This window comes from Haliotis cracherodii, unplaced genomic scaffold (assembly GCF_022045235.1).
Source record: "Haliotis cracherodii isolate W230 unplaced genomic scaffold, xgHalCrac1.p SCAF_3, whole genome shotgun sequence".
Classification (NCBI taxonomy): domain Eukaryota; kingdom Metazoa; phylum Mollusca; class Gastropoda; order Lepetellida; family Haliotidae; genus Haliotis; species Haliotis cracherodii.
The window spans coordinates 30,988,067-31,003,495 of record NW_027266286.1 but is presented as its reverse complement, the minus strand read 5'-3'; the positions used below and the strand labels follow the sequence as shown (position 1 = coordinate 31,003,495).

The window sequence follows — 15,429 nt, the reverse complement described above, 5'->3', positions numbered from 1 at the left end:
TTCTCTAAGACCCATCATTTTTAGGATTAAGCTTGAGATGCAGCCACCAAGAATACCATTGACAGTTTCACTGGTACTCCAAGACATGTGATACTTTCTCTAAGACCCATCAATGTCAGGACAAAGCTTGAGATGCAGCCACTATGAATACCATTTACTTCACTGGTACTTCAAGACAAGTGATACTTTCTCTAAGACCCATTATTGTTAGGACAAAGCTTGAGATACAGCCACCAAGAATACCATTGACAGCTTCACTGGTCCTCCAAGCAGCAGTGTGTCTTTGTTCCAATGTAAATGCTAAATAACTAAAATGACAAGCGAAAAATGAATAATTTGAATTTATTCATTTTGCACCCTACCAACTTTATTCCTTTACAAAATAATGTTTTACATGGGTTTAATTTCATCAATGTTTTAGTGTGTGATATAAAATTATGCATGCCAAATGAACTTTCTGGTAAATCTGTAAAATTCCCAGTTCCAAATTAACTTTTTCATGTGTGGTGTAAAACTTGTGGTATCAACTTTTTGGTACGTAGTGTAAAATTCCCTATAGCAAATTTAGTTTCTGGTATGTTGTAAAATTTTCTATGCAAAATTAACTTTTTGATGTTTACATGAAATTGCCTATGCCAAATTAACCTTTCAGTGTCTTGTGTAAAATTCTCTATACCAAATAAACATTTTTTAGGTGTGGTTAATATTCCCTATCCCCAATTAACTTTCAGGTGTGATGTGTCTATTCTCTAAGCCAATACAACTTTGGGGAGTGTTGCATGTGGTCCCTGGTGCCAGTGTTAATGAAGTGTAGTGTTTCCAACCCCATGCACCAATGTTAACTTTGGGGAGTGTTGCATGTGGTCCCTGGTGCCAGTGTTAATGAAGTGTAGTGTTTCCAACCCCATGCACCAATGTTAACTTTGGGGAGTGTTGCATGTGGTCCCTGGTGCCAGTGTTAATGAAGTGTAGTGTTTCCAACCCCATGCACCAATGTTTACTTTGGGGAGTGTTGCATGTGGTCCCTTGTGCCTGTATTAATGAAGTGTAGTGTTTCCAACCCCATGTACCAATGTTAACTTTGGGGAGTGTTGCATGTGGTCTCTGGTGCCAGTGTTAATCAAGTGTAGTGTTTCCAACCCCATGCACCAATGTTAACTTTGGGGAGTGTTGCACGTGGTCCCTGGTGCCTGTGTTAATCAAGTGTAGTGTTTCCAACCCCATGCACCAATGTTAACTTTGGGGAGTGTTGCACGTGGTCCCTTGTGCCTGTATTAATGAAGTGTAGTGTTTCCAACCCCATGTACCAATGTTAACTTTGGGGAGTGTTGCATGTGGTCTCTGGTGCCAGTGTTAATCAAGTGTAGTGTTTCCAACCCCATGCACCAATGTTAACTTTGGGGAGTGTTGCACGTGGTCCCTTGTGCCTGTATTAATGAAGTGTAGTGTTTCCAACCCCATGTACCAATGTTAACTTTGGGGAGTGTTGCATGTGGTCTCTGGTGCCAGTGTTAATCAAGTGTAGTGTTTCCAACCCCATGCACCAATGTTAACTTTGGGGAGTGTTGCACGTGGTCCCTGGTGCCTGTGTTAATCAAGTGTAGTGTTTCCAACCCCATGCACCAATGTTAACTTTGGGGAGTGTTGCACGTGGTCCCTGGTGCCTGTGTTAATCAAGTGTAGTGTTTCCAACCCCATGCACCAATGTTAACTTTGGGGAGTGTTACATGTGGTATCTGGTGCCAGTGTTAATCAAGTGTAGTGTTTCCAACCCCATGTACCAATGTTAACTTTGGGGAGTGTTGCAAGTGGTCCCTGGTGTCAGTGTCAATGAAGTGTTGTGTTTTCAACCCCATGTACCAATGATTACTTTTGGGAGTGTTGCATGTGGTCCCTGGTGCCTGTGTCAATGAAGTGTAGTGTTTCCAACCCCATGTACCAATGTTAACTTTGTGGTGAAATGTCACATCCATCATCTAATCATCAAAGAAAGACAAAGTTCTAATTCAGTAATCGGGACTCAATGCTCCATTATACCAAAGTGATCTGGTAACTTGTCGCTGCGGTGATCCACTGCTTATAAGCTGATGTATGCAAATTGTGCCCCTTTCCCCAGCACTGTGAACACAAGCATGACAACTGACAGCTGCCAAATTCATCTCTCGAATACAAAATACTCAACTCGAATGGTCTTGAGCATGTTGAGTGGTAGGGCATAGCTAACCGTTTTATCAACCAGAATAAAACCTTTCAAATCAATCTCAACTTTAAATGAGGTTTATGGAAATCTGAGTGAGAAAAGAATAATTCTGATTTTTGTGGGAAAAGAATAAAGAGAGGAGGTTATCTTATTTTCAGTTTCAGCTTCTCAGTTTCAGCAAGCACAAATAACTTTCCTCCCTTCGATGTCAGATTTCAGAGCCAACATCAGAAACAATCCACCATTTGGAGGGGAGATGCACATCAGTATGATGCAGGATATTGCAGTGTATACTGTTGCTGTCACAACAATGATTGGTAGCATCCCAGAAGGGCAGATTTTTGGGCAATTAGGAACCCTAACAGTGTGAATCTCAGGTCATGGCAATATATCCCACAGCATGCTCATCAAAACAGCCCAAAATCCCTTTCCTTGAAAATAAACCCAAGTGACAGTTTTTCCAATGATCCATCAATTCTTGAATTTCATGAAAAACAATTCTCAACAGACCCATAGCTTAAAGTCTGCTCTTGCTGGAGGCCAATAACAAATTGTTTGTCGATGAACTACTATAATTTTTGCTATTACAGTCCGTTTTTTACTCTGTAGCTCTAGACAGTGCTGACAAATGTTGGTTAAAAAAGGGTTGAACAGCAACAACCAGTTTCAAGGTTAAATGAGTGTTGAAGACAAACGAAAAGCAGTAGCCTCTCTCTTCCCGCAGTGATAGACTTGATGGATTAGGTAAAAACCATTTACAACAGATAGGAGGTTCTTTGTTGCCGATCCCTGTCAGGTTTCATTTGGGTTTCCTTGTGATTTCGCAGGATTACTCATTGAGAAACATCTGCTGACTGTTTCCCACTGCCCCTGCTACCTTCAGCCCAGACACACACCAACTCTTCCAGGGTTGTAACTCAGACATTGGAACATTTTAGGGCAAATCAATACCTTACAAATTAAAGACTTCCAGTGAACGTTCACATTTCATCAATTCCAATCAGGGAATGGAGAGGTAAAAGTATGTTTATTCACACTGCTGAAAGCTGGAGTTGATCCAAGCTACTATGACAGTTACTGCAAGGGGACGAAGTTGATACAAGCTACTATGACAGTTACTGCAAGGGGACCAAGTTGATACAAGCTACTGTGACAGTTACCACAAGGGGACCAAGTTGATACAAGCTACTATGACAGTTACTGCAAGGGGACCAAGTTGATCCAAGCTACTATGACAGTTACCTCAATGGGACCAAGTTGATACAAGCTACTATGACAGTTACTACAATGGGACCAAGTTGATCCAAGCTACTATGACAGTTACCACAATGAGACCAAGTTGATACAAGCTACTGTGACAGTTACTGCAAGGGGACCAAGTTGATACAAGCTACTATGACAGTTACCTCAATGGGACCAAGTTGATACAAGTTACTGTGACAGTTACTGCAAGGGGACCAAGATGATACAAGCTACTATGACAGTTACCACAAGAGGACCAAGTTGATCCAAGCTACTATGACAGTTACCACAAGAGGACCAAGTTGATACAAGCTACTATGACAGTTACCTCAATGGGACCAAGTTGATACAAGCTACTATGACAGTTACTGCAAGGGGATCAAGTTGATACAAGCTACTGTGACAGTTACTGCAAGGGGACCAAGTTGATACAAGCTACTATGACAGTTACTGCAAGGGGACCAAGTTGATACAAGCTACTATGACAGTTACTGCAAGGGGACCAAGTTGATACAAGCTACTGTGACAGTAACCTCAATGGGACCAAGTTGATCCAAGCTACTGTGACAATTACTGCAAGGGGACCAAGATGATCCAAGCTACTGTGACAGTTACCACAAGGGGACCAAGTTGATACAAGCTACTATGACAGTTACTGCAAGGGGACCAAGTTGATCCAAGCTACTATGACAGTTACCTCAATGGGACCAAGTTGATACAAGCTACTATGACAGTTACCACAAGGGGACTAAGTTGATCCAAGCTACTATGACAGTTACCACAAAGGGACCACTGATCCAAACTACTATGACAGTTACCACAAGAGGACCAAGTTGATCCAAGCTACTATGACAGTTACCACAAGAGGACCAAGTTGATCCAAGCAACTATAACAGTTACTGCAAGGGGACCAAGTTGATCCAAGCTACTATGACAGTTACCACAAGGGGACCAAGTTGATACAAGCTACTATGACAGTTACCACAGAAGGACCACTGATCCAAACTACTATGACAGTTACCACAAGAGGACCAAGTTGATCCAAGCTACTATGACAGTTACCACAAGAGGACCAAGTTGATCCAAGCAACTATAACAGTTACTGCAAGGGGACCAAGTTGATACAAGCTACTATGACAGTTACCACAAGGGGACCAAGTTGATACAAGTTACTATGACAGTTACCACCAGGGGACCAAGTTGATCCAAGCTACTATGACAGTAACCACAAGGGGACCAAGTTGATCCAAGCTACTATGACAGTTACCACAAGGGGACCAAGTTGATACAAGCTACTATGACAGTTACCACAAGGGGACCAAGTTGATACAAGCTACTGTGACAGTTACCACAAGGGGACTTAGTTGATCCAAGCTACTATGACAGTTACCACAAGAGGACTAAGTTGATACAAGCTACTATGACAGTTACTGCAAGGGGACCAAGTTGATCCAAGCTACTATGACAGTTACTGCAAGGGGACTAAGTTGATACAAGCTACTATGACAGTTACCACAAGGGGACCAAGTTGATCCAAGCTACTATGACAGTTACCACAAGAGGACCAAGTTGATCCAAGCTACTATGACAGTTACTGAAAGCAGACTTCATTCAGGCTACTTCTCTAGCTACAATACAAGTGTTACTAAAAGTGGACCATGTTGATTCCAGCTACAATCAAGCCAGACTTACTAAACAAGGAACAAGTTGATAAGCGACTATTAAAGCTACCATTTCAGAGTTAATGAACATATGAGGCAGATCAAGTGAAACATCAACTTTCTTTAAATGTCTACAAAGCATAACTACTGCATAACACCTTCCACAAATACGCAAGTCTGTCCAAGCTAATCTATCATTAGTCATTCTTAGTTTTGTATGCCTGTATTTGATTGGTTGAAATTGGTAACCCCAGTCTTTCAGTATGTAATCAAGTATCACAGATCTTGTCACATCCTTGATTCTGCAGGGTATTAAATCTCCATTCTCTTATAACAAATACCCTGGGTCGATTTGCCACAATGGCTTCATTTGACCTAATTAGAATGTCACGATGCTAAAATAGCCATCCAATCATATTACTCACACGAGCAAGAGAAAGTCCATACTACGACATCACATCTGGATATACTGGCAAATGAATCCAGGGTTTTTATCATAATAGAATAGAAACATAATACACTGGAGGTAGCTAGGTTCTCTTGACAGAGTGAGCATCACCTGAACCAACTGAGGAAATATAAGTGATAAGTAATCTGTCCTATCAGGGGCAGTCCAGAAAAAAACACCAATCAATGTTTTATGTCAGTGACTGCATACTGGTTTACTTTCCATCAATTACAAAAAGTCCCAAGTGACATGAACACAGATAGATCTGAGCAGATGCGTAACAGGCTAAAGTTCTATTCTGATAGCAGTGTGCAGAAAGCACAGACATCCTCATCATTAAAACATAAACTACTGACTGACTTCACAACCATGAGCATCAGTTCTCCCCAGCACTGTAACCTGGTGGGATTCTTTAAAAAAGCACACTTGAGTAGTGGAAGGTAAGATGCTGGGTTCTGCTGGATCTCCTCGCAGGTTCTCTTGGAAAACCTGACTCTGACTTGTAACATCGCAAAAAAACATCTTCTTAAATTACAAATTTAGGTAATATTGCAGCTGCCTTTATATCCTCAAAATCAAATTCAAAATCTATCTTAACTGTGATAAAAAAAAACTCTTTCGGTATTTTCTTAGCTTATGGTACTAATCTGGTGGCAGACTAAACAATAATGACTTTTTTTAAATATAAAGGATTAAAAACAGAATCTGTTTGACTTCAATGTAATTAATGATGTAGATTAAAACACAAAGGACACACAAACATTAATCAAACTCAGTATTTATAAATTGTCTCCACTTACATTTGCAAACTTTAAATCATCTCAGGCAGTCTCTCCTAACAAATTACATTTAATAATCCATGATATGAATAAAAAATAATTTAAAAATAAACTAATTTAAATGGTCTGACTAATGAGATTGGCCACCTGACACATAATCTTAACACGAATGACAGAACTCAAGTTTCAGACAAAACTGCTCCAGATGAGCTTGAGAAACCTGAACAAATCAATCTACATGAGACAGGAAACAATACATCAGGACACTTCAAGTAACTCAGAAGAAAGCCCAACCAGCCCTTACACAACAGGTGACCTGGTTCGGGAGACAGACCCAGGAACACAGCAATGGTATCAGTATCTGCTCATGGTCAATCCTTCTGTCCGTCAGCTTCGGTAAGCAGCATTTCCGCGACAGACATTTATTTCCTACCACAGGACCAGCAGTAGCCTGGGGGTTGGATCGGAAGCGGCCTTATGTCTAATTTGTAGAAGCAACAATTGACTGTAGGGTGTTCTGAGACTGCTGAGGGGCCAGTTAGCCTCCTTCTGCCCACTATGGACGGCGGTCAAGGGAAATCACCAACGACAACGTTCTGGACACGACTTCCACAAATCTAGCAATCGCGGCGACATTTTACCACAAACTGCTGGAAGCAAGGACCTAATCAATAGGCAATCATGTATCGCTTCAGTTTGGAAGTTGTGGGATAAAGGAACTCACAAAGACATTCAGAACTTTGTTGTTGAAAAAACTGAGCCAGGGCTCTAAAACCAATCATGTAGTGATTCAGCTTGCGTTGCCCTAAGTTAGATGAATTGCTGCTTCACGACCAAGACTTTTTAGGACCAACATTTTGAAAGGTTTCTTCCTTTTTTTCTGCAGTGATACATATCAATTTTAAAATCAATTATAGTAAAGTGCTGGTAAAGTTTCAATTGAAATCTAACTGTAAAAAGTCATCATGCAAAGGAGATACGATTTGTTAATGGAACATTGTCAGTGACCATATATGTGAGAATATTTTGACATGTAGGCTTCAAAAGATAAGTACAAGCACAATGATGTATGTGTGAGGACCCTAATTAGACCTGTAGGAATATCAAGGTTTTATCATATTACCCATAATTCATCAATCTTTCATACTTCTATGCTGTAAATACCACTGCTGCAGTTTCAACATATTCATCAGCATGTCACAGAAAGAAATCATTGTCACTCTTCCTCATGTGAACTGAGTAAGTGAGTGAATGTTGTAGCAGCAATACTCTATCGGTATCATGGTAGTTTGTAAATTCTCCTTGGCCCATTCCAAAAAGCGATCTTAGCGCCATAACTGTCATAAATCTGTGTCAAAGGATGGCATTACGATTATCTTGGCCCCAAGACTGCTTTGTGGAACAGGGCCTCGGCCAGGCAAACCAGTGTTTGCTATAATGAGCAATGATCTACAACATCCACACAAAAAAGACACAATAAGACCAGTTACATTTATCTTGACTCTTAAAAACACACTCAACTTGTAAAAGGATTATCTGTTCCAAATCAAATAGTGGGTTCTTACAGTGCAGCAGCCCCTCTACCCTTTAAGGCCAATAGAATATTTATTAAATAGTGACTCCCTACCAATCTCTACCTGAGAATGCCATCAGGGGATCCTGTGAATTGCTTGAAGAAAACATTAACCGATAACCATAAGCACTACTAAACTTCAACCTTACTGGATCCACCTGAGTGTAAAGGAGAAGAACAACAACCACATCCTACCCATCTGAACTGGTCCATGGCCATGTATCCTGCAGGAAAGCCAGTTCACCCAATCTCATTCACAATGCAGCTTACCCCAGTAATTCACAAACTAACATGTTTCTGTTTGCATAATCCATTACAAGAGTGCAAATCACAGCACCCAAACCTTAACAACAGTCCAACTTCTTTATGCCCCTGCCTAAACAGTTATGTAAATTAAAGCTGTATGGGTATCTCACCATGTGGGCATGATGCAGTCGTTGGCAGCCATGAGATAATTGATTTCTTGTGCAGACCCAGTTGGGATAACTCCTTGCGATAGATCTGACACAATCAACAACATATTCACAAATCAATGAGTGAGTGAATGTTGTTTAACGATGCAGTCATATTCCTGCAACATTGCAGCAGCCAATAAATAATCAGATCTGTGTCTGAAAGCAGGAACAAGGAACTATGCCATGATGACAAGCAATCCCCCAAGTCAACAAGATTGGTCATCCACTCCTCATCTTCCTGAGGCAAGGGAGTTAACTCACTATTAAAGTCCAGGTTCCACCCATGCCGAACTAGACTGGAAGAATGATGTTACATTTTGGCTGGAATAACGAGTGTATGCATAGTCCAATCAAAATCTGCAAAGAACTAGACATCCAGTTCATAAACAACATGGATTTCAACACGCAGATTTCTGTCAACTGCAGGAATTACAAAACATGGGTACTGTCCAAGGGGCTTTGACAGACATTTTCCAAATGTTTTCATGTTTTTAATCAAGATACTCAAGTGATTTGATGCAATTTGGGAGGTAAGACCCGTCTTATTACAATATAGATCTTGATTAGTTTGACTGGGTGACGCCATTTTATTTGAAGCAAATGCAAGTGATGTGAGTGATGCAATCTGATTGGTCAATAGAGGGGACATAGAAGGGACGTAACTTGTAATAGCTCATGGTGGCAGAACGATCGAACCACAAAATTCCAGCCTAGTTCGGCAAGGGTGGAAACTCGACTTTTATAGTCAGATAACGCCATTGCCTCGGGAAGATATTCAATCCTCCTAAGCGTTGATGAGAAGCCTAAGATATTGGCGATCTATTCTTCATCTTTCATATTCCAATCTTAACCATGTTGAGTTTTCAGTTACAAAACCATATCAAAAATGATTTTTTCAGAGATATCACTCTGTTTAGCAATCTGTGAAGACCCCACACAATATATAGGAATATTCCTCTCAAAAGTGAAGGCGTACAAATACAACTACTAATACATTCAATAAGAGTTGCCTCAAACTAACCAACCTGCTTCTGTGAAGTCTTTCAGTACATTGACACTGTTACCATGGTTACAGGAAACAAACATCCCAGATAGTCTGATTACATGTCATTTCTTCAACAGGAAGGGAATTGACTGAGATTCAGCCTGGAAGACCAGCCTATCTAACCTATGAGAACAGCCCAATATAGGATCCACACATGCCAGCATACCAAGTGTCATCTGGATTTCATAAAGTCAGATTTTTTATTGGTTATTGTCCAAAATTCCTGTAAAAAGTCTCTTTATCTGTGCATTTGAAAACAAGGATCCCATCTGATGGCAAATGCTACAATAGTTTACCTTGGCCCCCAGCTCTGCACACTGGCATATCTTAGGACACAGTGGTCCTGCTTGGAGGGTGGAGCCACATGCTTACCTGGTGGCGATGAGCTTTAATGTCGACTGATGTTACGACCAGTGCTGCTCTACAGCATAACAAGGGCTCTTTCTTGATAAGAAATAAATTGTCAGCATCTGACTGAAAGACATACCAAATTATTTTTCATCCTTCACAGGATTCCAGATGAAACTGATCATGATATAGAAAAGCCAGAACCCCTTGCAGACCATGGACCCAGGTGCAGCAAGAGCCAGAGACCCAGCCATGCTTGTAATAGCCGTGCTGCTTTTATCAGAACACACTCAAACTTCAAAGGTCTTTCACCTGAGAGATACTAGGTATTGTTAATCACGACTAGTGTTTTTTATTTTATTTTAATTTAAACACTCTCATCTTACATGCATATCTGACTTTTGAATGTTGCACATTGATACTGACAATAATATGAAGCATTCACATTGGAATGTGGAATGACATTGAAGCACACATTCTGACATGATATTGAAGCATACCTAACCCCTTGATACCAGTAGGATACTAAATCATACTGAATACCTTGAAACCCACACGACTATTACTAATATCAAACACCTAATGATATAATTATATTGAAATACACCCATCTACATGTCCCACTGAGAGTAAATATCATACTCAATCGATAACATATTGCGAGAGTCCTGCGAGGCTGCTGCCTCGGCAGAACACAGCACCTTAATACTGACATAACATTAAATCATACTGAACACCTTGATACTGACATAACATTAAATCATACTGAACACCTTGTTACTGACATAACATTAAATCATACTAAACACCTTGATACTGACATAACATTAAATCATACAGAGCACCTTGATACTGACATAACTTTGAAGCATACTGAACACCTTGATACTGACATAACATATAATCATACTGAACACCTTGATACTGACATAACATTAAATCATACAGAGCACCTTGATACTGACCAGACATTAAATCATACTGAACACCTTGATACTGACATAACATTAAATCATACTGAACATCTTGATACTGACACAACATATAATCATACTGAACACCTTGGTACTGACATAACATTAAATCATACTGAACACCTTAATACTGACATAACATTAAATCATACTGAACACCTTGATACTGACATGACATTATATCATACTGAACACCTTGATACTGACATAATTTGAAGCATACTTAACACCTTGATACTTACCTAACATTAAACCATACTGAACACCTTGATACTGACCTGACATTGAAGCATACTGAACACCTTGATACTGACCTGACATTGAAGCATACTCAACACCTTGATACTGACCTAACATTAAACCATACTCAACACCTTGATACTGACCTGACATTGAAGCATACTGAACACCTTAATACTGACCTAACATTGAAGCATACTGAACACCTTGATACTTACCTAAAATTAAACCATACTGAACACCTTGATACTAACCTGACATTGAAGCATGCTGAACACCTTGATACTTACATGACATTGAAGCATGCTGAACACCTTGATACTGGCCTGACATTGAAGCATACAGAACACCTTGATACTGACATGACAATGAAGCATACAGAACACCTTGATACTGACCTGACATTGAAACATACTGAACACCTTGATACTGACCTGACATTGAAGCATACTGAACACCTTGATACTGACCTGGCATTGAAGCATGCTGAACACCTTGATAATGACATGACAATGAAGCATACAGAACACCTTGATACTGACATCACATTAAATCAAACTGAACACCTTAATACTGACCAGATCTTAAATTATACTGAACACCTTGATACTGACCAGACATTAAATCATACTAAACACCTTGATACTGACATGACATTGAAGCATACAGAACACCTTGATACTGACCTGACAATGAAGCATACTGAACACCTTGATACTGACATGACATTGAAGCATGCTGAACACCTTGATACTGACATGACATTGAAGCATACTGAACACCTTGATACTGACATGATATTTAAATCATACTGAACACCTTAATACTGACATAAAATTAAATCATACTGAACACCTTGATACTGACATGACATTAAATCATACTGAACACCTTGATACTGACATAACTTTGAAGCATACTGAACACCTTGATACTGACATAACTTTGAAGCATACTGAACACCTCGATACTGACATGACATTAAATCATACTGAACATGTTGATACTGACATGACATTAAATCATGCTGAACACCTTGATACTGACATGACATTGAAGCATACAGAACACCTTAATACTGACATAACATTAAATAATACTGTACACCTTGATACTGACATGACATTAAATCATACTGAACACATTGATACTGACATAACATTAAATCATACTGAACACCTTGATACTGACATAACATTAAATCATACTGAACACCTTGATACTGACATGACATTGAAGCATGCTGAACACCTTGATACTGACATGACATTGAAGCACACTGAACACCCTGATATATTGTTTACAAAACAAATCACAACAAATACCAAGTTACAATAGTCTGACAAGAAGAAAAGATGACCAATTAATATGAACATGTATTTTTGACATTATGATGAGAAATAAATGAAATTATTACAAAACATCTCACACAACACAGGGAACATTGACAACAGACTTAGTTGCCATGGCATGACAGTACAAAGAAATTCTCTTCACCTTAATGTTTAAAAGATCCCATTGTTCATTAATTCAACATTACCCTACTTTCCTCAAAAAGAGCACACAAAACATAATTCAAGATGTTGCTGCAACATCTTTATGCCTATTCATGACTACCTCTTCAGAATGTGTGTCAAATCACTTCCCATGTGACAATCAGGATTGAAAGCATGTGGCCTTGTGTGCGCCAACCAGTCCTCGTTGACTGGGGCAGTTGTGAACTGAGGCTTTAAATGAAGAATCACTATCAACAGCTGTTTGCTTCACATTACACTAACAACAGCTTTGTTGATGAGTCTTCAAACAAAGCTTGACACAACATTCATTTCATTATTGGTGTGATAGTTTGTTACCTCATAAACTAACACTGGCACAGGTCAGTGTCCGAAGCAGTGAAAGGGAGACAACTCTGTCTTACTATGTTCAGCATTATTAAATGGTGTGAATGTGTTTCAAGCTACAGTAAAATATGCAAGGGGTCCACACCATGAGCACATCATCCAATCAGTTTACAGTTCATTTCACACAGGTTGGTATGTATCATTACAACATCTCAAGGGAAGACTATAGTCTGACTAGAGTACTTGTGACCATGAAGAACTTTGACAGGAATTCCATGCCTGTCTACTACATTTAATGTCTGTTGCTTTTAGCCAATGTGTGTATTTGCCGAACAGAATTTTTAAAAATTAAAATAGTGATGGCTCTATATATGGTTGTAATGAGTGAGTATGCTTTTATGTCACTTTTAGCAATATTCCAGCAATATCATTGCAGGGTACACCAGAAAATGGGCTTCACATGTTGGACTCATGTGAGGAACTGAATCCGGATCTTTGGCATGACAAGCAAACGGTTTAACCACAAGGCTACCACACCGACCATACATGGTTGAATACCAATTGCTTATGAATGTTCATAAACATACATGTTTGTGCAACCCCTTGAGGGATTTTTGAAATGGTTGAATTCTCCCATACAGCACATTGTAATCCGTTGCAGTCTGGTTTACAATGATTGTAAACCCTCCTTTGAGGGCTTACAATGATTGAATGTAAACCCTCCTACAAGGGTAACAATCATTGTAAACTCTCCTATGAGGAGTTAATATAACTTCTATACATATAAATTTGTGTTTCAAACGTCCGATGTTCTAAAATAGAAGATAAGAAATGGAGGTTTCATTATGGATGATGGGAATCGAAACTGCAACCTCAGGGCAGAAGATGGAAAGTTGTTCAATTTTACATGTCATGAATCAAGTTGGTCCATTCTGCACGTGTTTTTTCTCTCGCAAGCTTTGATTGAATGGCTTTTATACCACGACACACTGTATTGTTTCACTGTAAGGTCTCTTGATGTTTTCTTAGTATCTATGTGATGAGTCGCTTCATAAACCCTGACAGGAGGGGACATACCAAGGGGGCCAAGGTATGCTCCCAAATGTCAGGGTTTACAATCTCAAACAATCCCTAGGCGAAGTGGGTTACAAAGGCACTGAAAAAGGAAAATATGACAAAACCAACAACAATAAATATGTTCATAAACTTGTCATTCCTAACATGATAATGACTGATGATCCATTAAATCCCAAGCCAAACAATATAGCTGCTGCTGCTCTGAACAATATTTTAGTCATATCACAGTGTTTCAGCTTGATGTGGGAGGAAAGCCTGAAGTGAGGCAGGTCTTAGACTTTTACCATTTTGGTGATACCAACAAGCATCTTTTTGGCTCTGACAAACATAAAAACATTAGCAGGGTGAATCATGGAATTAAACCCCAGATCATAGATGTCTGGCATGACGTGGGGACCAACCCTGCACAGCCATCTGCACCACGTTCGTCAGTAGGGCCACCCGTGCCTAATTGCTGTGAACACAATGACGTACATACAAATACAACTGATGGAGTGATAAAGCTCCAACAATCAGCATCCTTTTCATTTGTGATGATGTATTCACTCCACTCCTCCATATATCATCCATGCTTCCTAACCATTTGACAGCTAGATAACCAGCCAACAAATGAACGCCTGAGGTAAAAGAAACAGGGAATAACATTCCCATCAATTCATTGCCAGTTTTCAAACCTGGTATTCAAAAGGACTCATAAATGTTTTCATCCTTGTCTATTTGCTGCCACTGTGAGGGTAAACACATTCCACTATATATTCAGGTCACATTCATACATTCTTTAAAATCAGTTCCCATGGAAGATATATTTGGTCTTTACATTCTAGGCCTTGTATTGCTGCTCCTGATGGATAGTTAGGGGTCTCCAAGCTCTCCTCATCCCTGTGATGAAAGCTGATACAAGGATTCACTATATGCTACTCAAAATAAATTAAGGTCCGTCCGATTCTTTCATACTACTGCCATGACCGATTAACTATAGTGATATGACAGAATCTGGTAGGCATTAACTTGTTTTAGTTGTATATATGCCCATGTGATATGTTTTGGAGCTTCGCCTATTTTCAAGCCCCTAAAGAATACGTAACCACGCAGTTAATGCTGTAATCAAAGGAGACAGTTCAGAGCCCACTGAACACATCAAAGTGTTTGCCACTTGCCCCTGAAGTCATGTTAGGAATTAAGCTACATGAGGTAAGATATTCAGTTCGTTATGAAAACATACCTCAAACATACTTTTTCACAAATGCACATTTCAATCAAACTTGATCTGATGATAATTTTGCTTCTGAACAAACGTATGCACCGATGATGTATCAGCTGCTGTTTGTAAATGTCCTGTGTGTGATGTCATGGGACTGATCATGTTGTGCATCTATTTTCAACTTGACTGTCATGGAGGGGCTGAAAATCATGTGATGGTAACAAGATGGTGCCTGATCGACTCGTCGCACTCGACGAGGCATTATCGCAATAAAATCAAGACATGGTCATTTGACCATCCAAGTGCTAACAGTGATAAATGTTCTCTAAGGTAAGACCTAATTTT

General features: G+C 39.6%; 1 protein-coding gene across 4 annotated transcripts in view; it reads right to left on the bottom strand.

Annotated features, from left to right (window-relative positions):
* LOC139474140 (mitogen-activated protein kinase kinase kinase 7-like) overlaps nt 1-15,429 on the bottom strand; it is a 78,108-nt gene that overhangs the window by 24,674 nt on the left and 38,005 nt on the right. The window lies entirely within an intron of this gene.